The sequence below is a fragment of the Mus musculus genome, chromosome 2 (genome assembly GCF_000001635.26).
Source record: "Mus musculus strain C57BL/6J chromosome 2, GRCm38.p6 C57BL/6J".
NCBI classification, from domain to species: domain Eukaryota; kingdom Metazoa; phylum Chordata; class Mammalia; order Rodentia; family Muridae; genus Mus; species Mus musculus.
The window spans coordinates 137,262,795-137,281,097 of NC_000068.7; the positions used below are offsets into that span (position 1 = coordinate 137,262,795).

General features: G+C 39.8%; 1 long non-coding RNA gene across 1 annotated transcript; it reads left to right on the forward strand.

The window, feature by feature from the left end:
- Positions 1–1,201: 1,201 nt before the first annotated feature.
- On the forward strand, positions 1,202–16,745 carry Gm39944. Its single transcript, XR_866771.2, has 3 exons — positions 1,202–1,338; positions 16,004–16,054; positions 16,508–16,745. It is a non-coding gene; the product is annotated as a predicted gene, 39944 (long non-coding RNA).
- Positions 16,746–18,303: the final 1,558 nt, after the last annotated feature.

Consider the following 18,303-nt stretch of genomic DNA (forward strand, 5'->3'; position numbering starts at 1 on the left):
CTCTTCTGAGGGTGACATATGTGTGACTCAATTAGCTCTTACTAGGGTCCATCTCTTAAAGGCGGGCTATTCTTCAGCATAGTTTCTTTGGAGAGCATGATTTTAGTACCTAAGTCTTTGGTGGGACAAACCACATCCAAAACAGCACTAGTGAACATTTCCAGAGCCTCTGCTCATCTCTCCTCAGTCCCTTGTATTTCTCCCAGAACCTTACTCAGCTGCTTTGAGCAAGTTCAGTCTAGCCTGCTGGAAGATGCGAGACTACATGTCCATGGGCCAGAGCTGAGTCACTCCAGTGAGGATCATTCTATGCCAGCGACTGTTCACCCAGCTGACCATGGATACTTAACAGGTCAGCTGGGAACACCCATGGACTTGTGTTGGAAGCCACTGAGCTTGATGTTTTTCATGTGGAATTTGTCAGCAATCACTCCTTGATAGAGAGAGAGCTAGTGGATGTGGTAACACAGGGTGTTAGGAAACACTGTAGCTGGTGTCTGAAAGATGAAGATAAAGGTGAAGGTGAAGAAAGCAGACATTTGAAGCAGAGGGAACACCATGAAAAACCTGGTATTCCTTTGCTCAAGCAGCTTAATATATGGCTGTGATCTCAAGATTCCCACAGACAGTAGTTAAATCTTATGCAAAGTGAACTATTAACTAAGTTCAGAACTTGGGAAGGGAGGGAAGGCAGAGAGAGAGAGAGGGAGAGAGAGAGAGGGAGAGAGAGGGAGGGAGAGAGAGAGAGAGAGAGAGAGAGAGGAGAGAGAGAGAGAAGAAGAGAGAGAGAGAGAGAGAGAGAGAGAGAGAGAGAGAGAACAACCCAAGAAAGCTATAAACTAGTTGTAGTAGGATTTCTGAATAGGTAGCTCTAGGGCCTATACCTCCAGGTACAGGGTAGAAGTATACACGTATACACATGGGACATTTGTGATGTCTTTGTGGTCAGGCTTGCTTTTGAACTCTGTGTTATCTTATGAGAAGAATCATGGAGGAATCATGTGCAACTGAGAATTAGCTTGTATTTTTATGAAGTGTGAAATGCTTCTCTTTTTTTATTTTATTTTATTTTTATTATATTTTTTGAAGACAGGATTTTACAACACAGCATACTTAAACTCATGGTCTGTCAGCCTCAATATCTTGAATGTTGGTATTTCAGGGTAGACCACCATACCTGGGCCCAGGCTCTTCTTAAATCATATTTTGGAGCCACCAACCATGATGAGCCGAGTTCAATCCCTGGGACCCACATGGTAAAAGGATGGAATGAACTCCTGTGGATTATTCCTTGACCTCCATGTACTTACAGGGTTCTTACACCCACCCTACATACAGGTAGGTAAATAAATAAATAAATAAATAAATAGTGTAAACAAATTAAACGTCTTTGGATTTTTGTTCAACACATTCTTAACCTAGCATTCATTTCCATTTTCACTGGTGGGGTTACTGATTTGTGTCAGAAGACTGGTCATCCATTCAGTAAATGTCTAGGTGTTCTACATAGTTCTGTAGGGCTTGGTAACTGGATTTTCCAGAAGTTGACTATTACTCATGACTATTACTTTTCAAAGGGACTGGAAGTTCCATTTCTGAGCCCCTTGAAGTATAGGTTTCATGTTGAGCTGCCGAGATGAGCCCCCAGGACATTGGTGCTTTATCTTCTACATGTTCTTGGCTTGGTAGTGGTGGTGGTGGTGGTGGGGTGGTTTTGTTTTTGTTTTTGTTTTTCTTCCTCTGCTGAGTCTCATTGGGGTTTGGAACCTGTATGTGGTGTTTTGTTTGCCAGAAGTTGTTGCAAGACTTGATTGCTGGAAATAAACAAGAGCTGCCTCTCTTTCCCATCAAGACAGTGCTTCAGCAGGTACTAAATTGGAGTGAGGGAAGCCAAGCTAGCTCCCAAGTTAGCTGCTGGCTTGTGGTGAGCAAGCTTCTGCTAAAACTGGACGTTGTCTATTTGGAAGAGACATATTTGTTTAATCACAAATGAAAGGTGGTGTGAAAAATAAGCCCAGACACCCGTGTTCATAGGCAGAGGCAATTCATGCTGTATTCTTTCCATATGGAAATTGCTCTGGATGGAGATAGGTATCTTAAGGACCCAGGAAGTCCCTAGCTAGGGTGGGAAAGCCTCTATAGGCCGATATAAAAATTTTGAAAACAAAAAAGTAAGAAGCCTTCACAACCACATTTTCAAACCACCCTGACACTTACTTTCTGAAACTGCATCTCAAGCTGGGCCCTTTCCAGCACTTCTGGCATTTTGAGATTATCTTCCCTGTTGGCTCAGGGCTGAGATCTGTTTGTTAACGTTAAGTGGTTAGAACTGTGGCCTTTGCTACAGTTTTAGAGGTCTATGGTTTTCAGTGGTGATGTGTGCATTTAATAACATGTGGCTCCTAGACTCAAGCCCTTACTGGTTTCAAGTATATTAAAATATAAAGGGTGTTTAAATATAACGGGTGCAAAGAAGAGTCCTCTTGTGGTTAACCAGCTTCTCAGTGTGCAATAGTAACTTGTGAAAAATTGAAATTAATATCAAATAAACAGAAATTTTCACATATGTAGTATATATCTACATGTAAGTAAGAATATGAAAAAAAACAGAAAAATGAACAAGGGATATAGTTGCACAGTTTACAAGAAAGCAGATATAAATGAATCATTCATTTATAGCAAAATGAGAAATAAGTTCACTCTTAATAATAAATGCACTAGAACTGTAATATGCAAGTTTTCAATCTCCAGATTGGCAAATGTCTAGGTATTAGATATATATTTTGTTAAGATGAGAAGAAATTGGAATTGCTTTATAATATTGATGGCTATATAAATTGGTAATAATGTGTTTTGACCCAGAAATCTACAGTTAGGGAGTTTATCCTACAGAAATACACATACAATAGTGATGGTGGAAGGAACTAGGTGTTTGGCAGAACAAGATGGGAGGAAGTTTTATATTTCTGTATCCTTCTGCACCTTTAGAATTTTATGTCTTGCCCAGTAAAAAAAATATAACTTTAATAAAAATTCCAAGATGAAGGCTTTTATTAGTTACTTTATACTATGATAAAACACCATGACCAAGTCTACTTATAAAAGGAAAGGTTTATTCTGGGATTATGTTTCCAGAGGAGTCGAATCTGTAATGATGGGTATAGTATGGTAGCGGGAGGTGGACGTGGTGGCTGCCATTGGAAGCTAAGAGCTGAAGGCTCATATCCCAAAGGGTAAATAGAAGACACAGAGAGAAAACTCAAACTGGTGTGCGTCTCTAAACTTCCAAAGCTAGCCTCCAGCAACAACTTTCTCTCTTACACGCGTTCTCGACCGGCCAGGAAGAACGCAACAAACCGGAATCTTCTGCGGCAAAGCTTTATTGCTTACATCTTCAGGAGCCAGAGAGCAAGAGAGCAAGAGCTCTATTGCTTACATCTTTAGGAGCCAGAGCGCAAGAGCGCAAGAGTGCAAGAGAGCAAGAGCCAGAGCAAGAGCGCAAGAGCGCAAGAGCTTTATTGCTTACATCTTCAGGAGCAAGAAGCAAGAGCCAGAGCAAGAGCTCTATCGCTTACATCTTTAGGAGCCAGAGCGCAAAAGAGCAAGAGTGCAAGAGCAAAAGCAAGAGAGAGAATGGCGAAACCCCGTCCCCTTTAAGGAGAATTATTCTCCGCCTAGGACGTATTACTCCTTGATTGGCTGCAGCCCATCGGCCGAGTTGTCGTCACGGGGAAGGCAGAGCACATGGGGTGGAAAACTACCCTTGGCACATGCGCAGATTATTTGTTTACCACTTAGAACACAGGATGTCAGCGCCATCTTGCAACGGCGAATGTGAGGGCGGCTCCCCACATTTCTCCAACAAGCAATAGCTTCTAAGTTTCTCAAAACAGCACTAACAACTGGGGAATCAAGTATTCAAATAGCCACAACTATATGGCACATCTCATCCACACTACCACGGAGTTCTTTCAGATTTTATCTATCTAAAAATGTTGATTATGTTTCACTAAATCCATCTCAATGACTAATTCCTTCCCAAGGACAGAACCTAGTATGTGTCTTTTCAATGGTACCTGCTTTGTCTAATTTAGGGTCTGTCAAAGTTATTTGTTCAAGATATGCTTGAGGGCATGGGATGAACAAGATCACTTCATACAATTTTCAAATCTCAAGTATTCACAGTGAAGATGGCTTGTAATCAACATGCTTTCCCCAAGAAAAGGACCACTTTCCATAACAGGATAGGTAAGCAGGAGAGAAGTAGATTTATTTGAAAATCTGGACATAAATATCTGTATATCTGTATCAGTGGATTTCCTTCTTGCCACTGTTATCTATATGGTTCATGGATGACTTTCTTTTGAGAGATGGAAAGTGCATATATATGTAGGTGTGATTGCGACTGATGACTCTTTGGTAAGGGCATAGTAACTAGTTTCTGGAAAAATAACCCTAAAACCTGTCAATTCCTAGTCGGCCATCAATGGGAAGAGAGGCCCTTGGTATTGCGAAGGTCATATGACCCAGTACAAGGAATGCCAGAGCCAGGAAGTGGGAGTGGGTGGGTTGGGGAACAGGGTGGGAGGAGGGTATAGGGGGCTTTGGGGATAGCATTTGAAATATAAATGAAGAAAATATCTAATAAAAATGCCTTAAAAATCTGTTACTGTAGCTGATCTCAGGCTACCTGGATAACATCACTGAATATGAAATTGGAAAGAGACAATAACAAATGGATCTTGTAATCTGGTAGGAACCAGGTCTAACATAGCTATTTCTATCCAGGCAAGAATCCTTATTCTGTCATTAAAAGCAGGAATATAAACATAAGAATTTTAGTTTCAAAAATGCTATATGTTTCATACACACAATGGCTGAGGTATTAGAAACACCACACACTCCTTCTAAGTCATTAACTTTCCAGCTGTGGACTGCCTCCAATTTGTGATTCTCAGCTCAAACCTATTTGATCAGAAATTCTAAGACTGAGGCCCAGCAATTCAGAATTGAAAAAAGATGATTTTGATACCTGTCATAATTTGAGAATTCTTGCTCTAAGATTGAGGTTTTTTTTAAATGGCATATATATATATATATATATATATATATATATATATATATATATATATATATATATATTACAATAGGGATTTGTTTTAGGGTTAAAAGAATAATGGTTGTAAGTTCTTGACCAAAGGATAGCCATGCTATCAGAAGTGGTTTTCAGGTTCACTCAAACATTGAAAAGGCACATAGTGAGTTATAGATACATGAACCTCCTTTTTTAATTTTTTATGTCAGACGGGGTAAAACATATGCCAGGAGGATCTGTCAATAGCTTTTTGTAGATTGGAATCATGTATAATTATATGAAAATCCCTTACTATAGTGATCCTTGGCTTTATTTTTTATTTTAAACTTTTAAAATCAGTCATCAAGTTGTTAATGTAACTTGATCACATTCACCTTTCCGCTATGTTTTCCTGTCCCCACTCCCTTTCCCTTCCCAAATAATTCCCAGTCTACTTTCATGTCTTTAAAAACTATTTATCTAGACTTTGCATATGAGGAAATAATTTCATCATATTTGTCTATCTGAATCTGGTTTATTTCACGTCTCACAATAGTCTCTAATTCCATCCTTTTTCATGGCCGACAACCTGCTTTTGTGCATATTTAGCACATTTTCTTTATTTATCCACTGATGGGCTTCTAGGTCAATTCCATGATTTGGCCTTTGTAGATAGTTCTATGATAAACATGAGCGTGCAGGTAACTCTGTTATTCTATGCTAATGTTGATTGCTTTTGGTGATAAAGCCAGGAGTGGTCCATTTGGATTACAGGGTTCTATTTTTAGTTACTTTAGGAACCTCCTAACTAATTTCCATAGTAATTTCAGTTTGATTTATAAAGCACAAATACTAGTGACTCAAAGGGGTGTTATAAAGATCAGATGATATAACATGTTTAAGGGATTAAGGCTTGTGTCACTCAGAGTTAAGTCCTAAATTGATGTTAACTTTCTGACCTACAGAGTGACTTCATCTTTCAGGTTTGAGATGAAGCTTGTCACCCCAAAGACAACACTTCTGTCCTCCCACTTCAGCCCACTCCAGATGAGAAGAGACTGAAGTTGGTTGGATTACTAATTTACTCATTAAAAATATCTTTTACCACCTACTGTGTGCTAATAACAGTTTCAAGGGTGGTTTTTAATTGCTAGGTTTTTGTTTGTTTGTTTTTTGTTTTGTGGTTTTGTTGTTGTTGCTTTTGTTTGTTTGTTTGTATTTTTGCTTTTTGCTTTTAAGACAGGGTCTTATTGTCTCTTAACTTGGCTTAGAATTCATTATGTAAACCAGGCTCCTGATAAACTCATAGAGATCTATTTGCCTCTGCCTTCTGAGGGCATGATTAAGGGCATGTATCATCATATCCAGCCCACAATTCTCAGTCTTATAGCTATTGCTGTGAACCACATAAATGTGCTTGTTAGTTTTTGTCAAGCTGGTACAAATCTAAAGGGTAACTTTGGGGGAATTGCCTTCATCAGCTTGGCCTGTGAAAATGCCTTTGCATTCTCTTGACTGTTCACTGATGTGAGAGGGCCCAGTGCACTGTGGGTGGTACCATATCTTAGATTGTGGGCCTGAGTTGTATAAAAATGGCAGATGAGCAAGGCAGAGGGCGAATTCTAGAAACCATCACTCTCCCACATTCTCTCTGCTGCATTTCTTGCCACCAGGCTTCTGCCTTCAGTTCCTGCTTGAGCTTTCTTCAATTATGGACAGTGAGCGGAAAAATGAAAGAAGATATTTTCTCTCTAACTTGCCTTTGGTCTAGGTGTTCATTGTAGCAGCAGAAACCAAAGTAAGAGTACAGACACATTTTTTGCTGTCAAAAGTAGGGCTGATTGTCTAATGGGGTAAAGTGAACAATCAGCTTAGAGAGAGAGGGCAAAGATTAGCTAGCGATGAATACTATAAACGTGTATGCTGGTGGATGCAGTCCAGAATGGCTGGGAAGTTGTATTTGAATGAGTGGTCTACAAAATTATCTCTGGAATGCCACTCCTTATTGAAGGTCAAGAATGATTGGTTTGAAATCTGAAATGTGGGGAGTAGCTGATTCCGCCAGACAATTGCTAATGGAAATGTCCTAAGGCAAGAAGAGAGCTGAAAATTTCAAAATGGAGGGGAAGGCCAGAGCACAGTCAGTGGAGAATGAAAGGAAAAGAGCCTAGAGGGTGTAGTTGGAATTGGCACAGTGAAGATGAAGCAAGACCATGGTAACCAGGCAGGACCATGGTACAGCTTCATTTGTAAGTTTCAGGGGCTTTTGCAGGGACGTGAAAGATACTAACCATGTTTAAGAAGACCATCCCAATTAACCTTGGAAGCACAGTTTGCAGATGAACAAAAGGGGAGACAGAAATCTCAATCACCCATGCCCTGGCACAGGTGAGGCTGATTTGGAGCTTGGTGGTCAGCACAGGACCCAGACATACACAGATTCTGGCAATAGTTTTGAAACGAATTCAGCAGACCATGTTGACAGTTTGGACGTTGGCCATCTAAGAAAGGGAAATTTGAGAATTTGAGCCTCCGGGCAGATTTTTATTTTTGCTATTTTTTTTAAAGCAATACTTCGAGATGGGAAAGACCAAGTAATATTCTGAGATGTTGGGTATATGACTGGCAGAAGGAAATGAGAGAAAAGACAGAAGGATTGAAAAGAAACACAGCATGAAGCACAACATAAAAAGGAGAAATGCATAATCGAAAGAAGGAAAAGAGAAGGAAATGAGTTTGAATGATTGTGGGAAGTTTAAGACAAAGCCTTGAGAGATGGGTTGGCCTTTGAAAGCCTTACTCAGAGGAGCTTGGTCTGGTGATTAGACTCAGTAGAGGACAGGAAATGCAAATATATGCTACCAGCCTCTATAAGGGGGAGCAACTGAAGGTATTTAGGATCTAGACACTTGCTTGGGAGGATCGAGAGAGAATTCGCTTACTTCAATATATATATAGACAGTTTCAGTTTAGCTATTAAACAATAGGTAGCAAAGACAAGCTCTTTCTCCAGGATAATTTTCCTTGTGGTATGCTTTGAAAATCTCTGTAGATGAGCTGAAATATGTAGTGTCTCAGCATTTTCCATTGGCCCCCACTTCTTTTGAGGGACAAGAAACAGAAGCTAGCATCACGTTCAACAGTCAAAAATTCACAGAGCAAATGTAGCATTTCTTCTTCAAAGAGTCAAAATTAAGAAAATATTTTGGGGTTGGAAACTTGGGAGAAATGTGATGTGCTGCTCCCTGTCTGTCCAAGACCAAAAATTCCAAAGAGCTTGGAAAAAACACAACAGAAACCGTCCTGCAGCTTTGTTCTTGGTTAGCTGTTCTTCCTTCAGGACTAACCTAGGCTCCCAATGTGAAGCTTCCTTCTGTTTTGTTTTGTTTTTCTTCTTGGGATTATGAATATTCCCCGTGAGAATAAAGTAGAAAAATCAAAACAGACATTGATGAAATATCATTTTCCCCATAATTATAGTATATCCCTACAAATAGCTATTGGTGAGCCATAGGAAGGAGTGGAGCCACTTGATATGTTTTGAAGTCTGTCCATTTTCAGTGGGAATTCTCTTAACCTCTGAGCCATCTCTACAACTGTGTGATGGGATTATTGAATCAGAAATTCATCTCTTTTCTACACCCTCAGGGGCAGAAAGATATGGCCTTGGGGTGTTTAAGGAGAGATAATTATGGACCTTTGGCAAGAGCCTTGATAGATCATTTCCAATCACTCATGAGCTGTGTGGGTGGGAATTAATTGGAAACCATAATAGAACAAGCCCATCTCTGGCATCAGAAAAACAGAGCCCATTCAAACATAAGGCGTAGAACTAGAAGAAAAGCCAGCATGTCTGCTCTGTATGGGAGCCCTGCACTGGACATGGTGCATATGCATTCATTACTAAACTGAGAGCTGGGAAGATCTGCTTCCATTTGGATTCCCACCTCTGTGCAGTCTTGTAGCTGGATGAAGTGGATGATAGCACTTCCCTCTATTACTCTGTTTATTGACTGATTTTCGTGGAATTCTAGAAATTTCCTGTAGAAGGATAATAATTGAACTGGAATGCATCTGGCAGGGAAGAAGGTTATAGCTGCAGCCAAGCTTTAGGGAGGGACTCTGGGGACCCCAACAAGTAAAGAAGGAAATGGTGGGAGGAGCATACACTGTAACAGGGTCTGCATTGTTGTTGCAGTGGAGTTTAACGCCGGGTTGCTCTCAGAGTGTTTATGAATCTTCGGATAAAAAGTAAAACACTGCAGACTGGAAGAGGGAACTCACACATCTGAATTTACATGGTCCAATAAAACTGGTGTGCAGTAAGAATGTGCTGTACATTGCCTGATATCATATTTACCAAACACTTATGGCACTTGAAATACAAATGCTATGATTGGAACACTGAATTTTAAGTGTTTAAATTTAAATTTGTTGTGTTAAACATTTTAATTAAGTTTATTAAATGCATCTAAATTTATTTCCATTTAACTCAAGTGACCACATGGGCCAAGTGTCTATCACAGCTAAATGCTTCAGTATCCATAGTTCTGCATGATCCTCACAGGTAGAAGAGCCAAGTAAGACAGTTCAGAGGTAGGAAGGCAGGGTAGGCAGTCAGTGTAACACTGTGGGGAGAGATGTGAGGATGGATGCATCTCAAGTGAGTGCATATCTTATGAGACAGGACTTATAAGCAACAGGACATTTAGGACTGGTCAAGCACACTCCTTTTGACTATACTAGAAAGATATAGCAAGGCTCTTCACCACACTCAGAATATATTCTCTTTGTGCAGATGGCAAAGGTCAAGAGGACAAGGAAGAACTCTTGAGACCTCTTCAGGAAGATTCTTCAAGCTTTTCTTGCTTTCTACACTCTGCTGGCCAAAGTATGGCTTTACATTGAACCAAAATTCAAAGGTTGGGGGTGGCCACTGTGTCTATATACTGCAAGAGGGATAATTTCGAAAACACAACAGAATGAACAGTTTAGGGAAAAGTAAGGACTTGGGCCTGGAGTTCAATCAGCCACAGCCCTGTGGCAAGCAGGTTATATCTGGACTTCAGACCGCAATTTTGTCAGCTCCACAGTCTGAGTTTCTTCCTCCACCCTAAATACTTCATGTCCGATCAAAGACAGTTTTAACATCCATGTGACTCCTATTCTCTGAGACCGATGTTATGTCTCCATCCTTTCAAAAACCTGATATTCTGCTTTTAAAGTTTTGTTATTTATCTCACTGAATGATTCTCATTTTTGTGGTCCTTGGCTACAATCAATCCACAGCATTTGGCTCTGTCACTGAGTTGGAGGTGTAGTTTCATGGAGGTTCAAAGAATCTGGTAGTCTGAAAATATTTTGTCTTGACCATGGACCATCTCAATCACTCAGGGACTCAGATTCTGCTGCCAATGGTTGGAGCCCTGCATCTGTCAGAGTCCCAATGCCTTGGGTTTGAATTTTTGCTTACAGGTTTCTTGCTGCTGTCCCAACTAAACACTGCTTTGTTTATTTAATTGATGCACTTAAAAAATTACACAGAGTACAAGTTTCTTGGTAGTAGACACATCTCTTGATCTCTGTGTCTCTTTATCCCCATATATATATATATATATATATATATATATATATATATATATATTAGCATAATCATCACACTCTTCTCCATCACTCACAACATTCTGCGGAGATAGCCCTGTTCCCATTCCTAGCCTTTTCTAGTAGTTTCCACAAATAGACAAATAGCACATTGCCTTCCTCTCACCAGTGAGTGGCAGCTAAAGAGATTTTGCACTACCATTGTCCTCTCTGTCACATTTGGATCCCAGACCCCACTCACTTCCTCAGTTTGGCTTGTTTGTTACTTTCCTCTGGATTAGATTTTTCAGGTATTTTGCCCACATTTGAAGCAAAAAGGGACCTGGACTGAATAATAAGAGAACAAGCTGATAGAGCATTTCTCTCTCTGCATCCTGACTATAGACACATGCTGACTGTGTCCTGCTTCTGCTGTCATGCCTTCCCCAATATGGTGGCCCAGGACTCTTAAGTCAACAAATTCTTCTTTCCTTAATTTGCTTTTATCTTGTGTTCTGTTACACATATAGGGTAAGTGTGGAAACAGTAACCAAATGAGATAAATGAAGAGGACAGGAAGGGGAGTGGAGAAGGAGAGAAGCAAGGTTAGGTAGACAAATGGAGCAAGAAGGGAAATGAAGAAAGATGCAGGGAGGGGAAGAGGAAGGAGCAAAAGATTAGAAGAAATGGAGAAATAAAGGGAAAACAGAAAAGCAAAATAGGTTTCCCAATATAAAAGAAAAACAGTTTTTAAAAAGTGAATGCATATATGTAATAATAATAATAATAAGTGCAGGTACATTAAAAATAAGAGCCGAGAAGACAAAGTCAAGGGAGGACTAAGTGCTGAGTGTGGTAGAGATGGGAGTGCTGGAATTGTAGTAGAAAAATGGAGAAAAGACTAAAACAACAACAACAAAGACAACAAATAAAACAAGGTTACCAAACAGAGACAGTCATAAGTAACATTAGACAAGCGTGTGAGGAAGAATAAACACATCCTAAAAGTCCAATACAGTAAAAACTCTGTTAAATGTATAAAGAAAATAAGAGGGAAAAGAAAAGAAAAGAGAAGAAAAGAAAAGAAAAGAAAAGAAAAGAAAGAAATGAGGTATTATAGAGGCTTATGTCTAGGTCTTTCAAAATGGCAGACTTCCAATTATTTGTGTAGGAAGGAGAGCCTGTGCCAACTAAGCCACTGATGACGGACACTTGTCTTTCCATTGACTCATGCGGTGGCCGAGTCTCCACTAAACAAATGTCCACGTTGGGCATGTCTTCAAGGTAGACATTCCCTTTCTCCCCTCCCTTTTCATGTGTGTTATGTGGGCTGAGAAGACGGTCTCACCCTTCTGAGACCCTCCAGTGAGTGGCAGCTAAAGAGATTTTGCACTACCATTGTCCTCTCTGTCACATTTGGATCCCAGACCCCACTCACTTCCTCAGTTTGGCTTGTTTGTTACTTTCCTCTGGATTAGATTTTTCAGGTATTTTGCCCACATTTGAAGCAAAAAGGGACCTGGACTGAATAATAAGAGAACAAGCTGATAGAGCATTTCTCTCTCTGCATCCTGACTATAGACACATGCTGACTGTGTCCTGCTTCTGCTGTCATGCCTTCCCCAATATCTGTGGAAAAAATGATGAATGAAAGGAAGGAGTTGTGTGATAAAATCGAAAGGCTCCAGACACAAGTAAACGATCTAAAAGTTGCTAAGTGTGTCCTTGAGGAGAATCTTCTCTCTTGTAGCAATAGAGCTCAAGTTGCAGAAAATCAAACAGAAACTCTCATTGTAAGGTTGGCTGAACTACAGAGAAAATTCAAGTCTCAGCCTCAGAGTGTGTCGACAGGTAAAGTAAGGGCTCTAATTGGCAAAGAATGGGATCCTACAGCATGGGACGGGGATGTGTGGGAAGACCATGTTGAAGCTGAGAATTTTGAATCCTCAGATTCTCAAGGGTTTGCCCCACCTGAGGAAGTAGTACCCTCAGCCCCACCTCTTGAAATAATGCCTTCCCCACATGAGGAAATTAATTTTGCAGAGTCTGCTCACGGCCCACCAATAGTTTCTTCTAGACCTGTAACCAGACTCAAAGCAAAACAGGCTCCTAGAGGGGAGGTAGAAAGTATAGTCCATGAGGAAATTCGCTACACTACTAAGGAGCTTAATGAGTTTGCTAATTCATTCAAGCAGAAACCTGGTGAATATGTGTACTCCACTGCTGCTGCTGCTCTTGGTGGTCATCTCATGGTACTGGCATCTCCAAAACACTGCATGACCCCTTCAGTCCTTCAGTACAGGCATCTGGAGCCTAGAGGATGACGTGTGTGCTACAAAGGGCATGGCTGGAGAAGTGACCCAAGCCCTTGGAGGAGCCCAGAAGATCGTGAGTTGGATCCCAGACATTGGACGGTTGGAGATTGACTTTTGCTTTTGATTGTGACTGTGCCCTGATATTTTCCCTCTTGAAGGAAGAAACTGTTTTAGTGGAGCCCACAGTTAAGAGACTTTTAATTGTAAAAAGACCTTGGATTTTAAAAGAGATGGATATTTTAAAGAGATTGAAATTTTAAGAATATGTAAAGACTGTGGGACTTTTAAAGTTATTTAGATCTTGGGGATGAATAAGAATGTAAGGGTTGAGGCTTACTAGTGATGTGTTTGTGTATCAAGTTGACTAGGGGTCAATTGTACTGGCTAGTTTTGTGTCAACTTGACACAGCTGGGGTTATCACAGAGAAAGGAGCTTCAGTTGAGGAAATGCCTCCATGAGGTCCAACTCTAAGGCATTTTCTCAATTAGTGATCAAGGGGGAAAGGCCCCTTGTGGGTGGGACCATCCCTGGGCTGGTAGTCTTGGGTTCTATAAGAGAGCAAGCTGAGCAAGCCAGGGGAGGCAAGCCAGTAAAGAACATCCCTCCATGGCCTCTGAAATGAAGAAAGATGCAGGGAGGGGAAGAGGAAGGAGCAAAAGATTAGAAGAAATGGAGAAATAAAGGGAAAACAGAAAAGCAAAATAGGTTTCCCAATATAAAAGAAAAACAGTTTTTAAAAAGTGAATGCATATATGTAATAATAATAATAATAAGTGCAGGTACATTAAAAATAAGAGCCGAGAAGACAAAGTCAAGGGAGGACTAAGTGCTGAGTGTGGTAGAGATGGGAGTGCTGGAATTGTAGTAGAAAAATGGAGAAAAGACTAAAACAACAACAACAAAGACAACAAATAAAACAAGGTTACCAAACAGAGACAGTCATAAGTAACATTAGACAAGCGTGTGAGGAAGAATAAACACATCCTAAAAGTCCAATACAGTAAAAACTCTGTTAAATGTATAAAGAAAATAAGAGGGAAAAGAAAAGAAAAGAGAAGAAAAGAAAAGAAAAGAAAAGAAAAGAAAGAAATGAGGTATTATAGAGGCTTATGTCTAGGTCTTTCAAAATGGCAGACTTCCAATTATTTGTGTAGGAAGGAGAGCCTGTGCCAACTAAGCCACTGATGACGGACACTTGTCTTTCCATTGACTCATGCGGTGGCCGAGTCTCCACTAAACAAATGTCCACGTTGGGCATGTCTTCAAGGTAGACATTCCCTTTCTCCCCTCCCTTTTCATGTGTGTTATGTGGGCTGAGAAGACGGTCTCACCCTTCTGAGACCCTCCAGTTCACATTTACTGTCCTAGCTGTTGTAGCTGGGGGGTGTCTTCAAGTATGTATGTATGTATGTAGCAAGTATGTATGGACATAATACACTTCCCCATCCCCTGACTTTGGGCTCAGTATAGAATCAAACTTCTGGATGAGTTTTAGTTGATTAGAACACTCACTATCCATTGAAGGTAGGGTTCTTTTCTCATGCTCTTTCTTTTTTTTTTTTTTCATTTTTTATTAGGTATTTAACTCATTTACATTTCCAATGCTATACCAAAAGTCCCCCATATCCACCCACCCCCACTCCCCTGCCCACCCACTCCCCCTTTTTGGCCCTGGTATTCCCCTGTACTGGGGCATATAAAGTTTGCAAGTCCAATGGGCCTCTCTTTCCAGTGATGGCCGACTAGGCCATCTTTTGATATATATGCAGCTAGAGTCAAGAGCTCCGGGGTACTGGTTAGCTCATAATGTTGTTCCACCTATAGGGTTGCAGATCCCTTTAGCTCCTTGGCTACTTTCTCTAGCTCCTCCATTGGGAGCCCTATGATCCATCCATTAGCTGACTGTGAGCATCCACTTCTGTGTTTGCTGGGCCCCGGCATAGTCTCACAAGAGACAGCTACATCTGCGTCCTTTCAATAAAATCTTGCTAGTGTATGCAATGGTGTCAGCGTTTGGATGCTGATTATGGGGTGGATCAATGGAGTACTACTCAGCTATTAAAAAGAATGAATTTATGAAATTCCTAGCCAAATGGATGGACCTGGAGGGCATCATCCTGAGTGAGGTAACACATTCACAAAGAAACTCACACAATATGTATTCACTGATAAGTGGATATTAGCCCCAAACCTAGGATACCCAAGATATAAGATATAATTTGCTAAACACATGAAACTCAAGGAGAATGAAGACTGAAGTGTGGACACTATGCCCCTCCTTAGATTTGGGAACAAAACACCCATGGAAGGAGTTACAGAGACGGAGTTTGGAGCTGAGATGAAAGGATGGACCATGTAGAGACTCTCATGCTCTTTCTAACCTGCTATATATACTCTTTGTTCATCCTGTACCTGGCTATTCTGCTCTCCAAAACAGCCTCTCTGGGTCTTCCTTTTCCCATGAGTTGTAATATTTGAGACAGAAGCTTTTCAACCTATAAATATTGCTTAGCCTTCAGGCTCTGAAGTAGGTGGTATTTTTTACAATCATATTATTTTTATTAGTTTATGCTAATTACATACGACAACTGATTTTGTTGTGATTTTATATATCTGGATAGCGTATATTGATTTCATTCACCCTTCCATTACCCTCTTTTGTCATTGCATGCTCCCAGTTGACTTCTCTTCTATTTCCTACAAGTCTCCCCAGCTGCCTTACTGACTTAAAAAAGAAAATCCAAAAACCTAGACTCTGCATATGAGAAAAATGAAATGAAATCTATATTTGCCAACATTAACCATGTTTTACCAGTACAATTTCTTTTAGTATTGCCAAACTAAAAGTGTTTCTCTGATATTAAATAAATATTACTCGTAAATGATCTCCAAGTTACGTTCAAGTTACATACCTTGGTTTTAAATAATAGATTATCTTTCAATATAACAATGTTTTTCAATCTGCCTTCTGCCTTCCCTGGTGGATAACATGACAAAATGTAATTGTTTTCTGCTGTTGACCTGTCTCTTCAGGGAATCGCTCCCAAGCACTACAACTGGCTAAGTGGCTTGTCTGAAGGACAGGTAGGCTCAGTACTCATCTGGCTTTCCTACTGAGGTAGCTTCTGAGCTCTTTCCCATTGCTGGGGACCTGTGGGCTGAGGCTATGTTGGGATTGCTTCTCTGCATGGAGAATCTTTGTTTCTGCTGTTTCTTAAGCATCCTTTCATTTACTTTGTGAGCTTCCGTAGCATTTCTCTTTCTCCTGTTCTTACTCCCTTATCATCGTCTACAGAGATGACCATTAGTCCATCAACTTATATGACTTTTTTACTCTCTTGCTACTGTCGTTTTACATTCTAAATCACCAGAGAACTTGGTGCTTTTATGGGAATTCAAACTTAAACTAGCTTATTCTTGTTTTCTCTCCCTAACTCCCACCTCCCTTTTTTTTTTTATGGCTTACCTTCCTGACACTGTAAATGTTCCACATTTCATGAAGTGTGTGTCTGTTTAAGCTCCCATCTGTGTCTCCAGGTCCTAACATGTACTAGCTGGTCCTGCCTCCCATTGCCTCTGGATGTGCTGCCGCATTTGGTATGGCAGAGCAGGTATGGTTGTAGGGAACATATCTGTCTGCCCTCGAATAAGTAGTCAATGTTTCCAAAGTTCAGCTTGACATCTGTAAAATGTAGTTAGTAGGTCCTACTGTGTAGAAGGATTAGATCTTTAAATTACCCATGTGACTAGCATATATTAGTTACTAGAATAATTAGCTCCCTGTTTTCATTGTCTGGTGACTTTGAGACCAGGTCCTTTTCCTCTTATGAAAGATCACTCCATAAGGACACACATCATGCAATTAGTCTTGTTTCTATCAGGGCATTAGTTTTTCATCATTCTAGGAGTGGTGCACGGTGGGTTTGTGTCACCATTAAAATCTTAGTAGATTACTTCAGTAAAGGAAGTGATTCCTTTCATGCTATAAATAGGAATGTACACAAAAGCAACTGTAGAACACAATTTCTTGATTAATTGTATGTGACATTGAATGAAAGAAGGAAGGTACAAGATGAACACCAGCATCCCATCCCATTTCTACTTTGGACCTGAAGGATCATAAAAGGGAGACTGGGGGGGGGGGGATAGAATCTTAGAGGTAGAAGAGATGTTGGGTTATCTAGTAACCATGGTAATAATACCTAATGTTTACTGAACACATGAACAAGAGCGTGTACCTAGTGGTTTACTGGTGATCCCTTCTCAACAATAAATTACATCATTATATGGGTCATGATATTATCACACCCATTTTGCAGATAAGGAAATCATGTCAGAATAATTAATTGACATGTCCAAGGTCATATTACTGGTGGGAAACAGACACCGGAAATCTTAAGCACCCAAACTCTCATTTAACCCTGTATCTGCTGCTCCTTAGCTGAGCTAGTGTTGCTGTGGACAATGATGGTTTCAATGGTTCCATAGTGAATATACTTAGGTTTTCTAAATCATGAGTGTAAACAATTCTTTAAATTTCTTAAACCTTGGATCCTACTTCAGCCTTTCAGAAAAAAAATGTGCTTGAATCTCTTTCTAGATAGTTTGAGATTTATTCCATCCCTTCTTATTTTCTCTCCTCTAGAACAAGTATCCTCAAAATCCCTGTTGTCATTTATATGTTTAGTGTTTCATGATTACAAGGCAGTTAAGGCACAGGTCATTGTTGTGTATTTTTCAGTACAGTACTAATCTGCATTTCCTTTCTGCCCTGCCTATTCTAGGGCTTGTTCTCAATGATGGAAAGTTCACAACTATTGAATGGAAGCAGAAATTCCATACTCTACAGGAAGACATGAAATGCTTGACAAACAATGGACACATAGTAACTTTATAATATTCCCAAAATCTTTTTTTTTCAAAAATTATTGAATATTTCAAACAAAATATGGAAAGTATTCTGGAATGTATACATAATAAAACCTCAGACAAATGGAAGTGAAATAAAGATGGAAGAAAGGAACACTCTTGTAACATTTAAATACCCGATATAAAAGGATTTACTATTAATTTCTGGTGTATTATGATACATTGTGAATATACAATGTAATCCAAAAATAACCCCTAATGAAGGCAGCAAAATAGAAAAACACAGAGCATACTAATAGATAGTTAATTAGTTTAAATGAATCAAAATAAAAAACAAAGAAACAAAGAAAAATAAGAAATAGAAACAAAATACAATAATGAAGAGTTTATCTCACATTGAAAGTAATTATATTGACTATTACTGAATAAAGATGAATACTAATATTACAAAAGCTAAGTTTTCA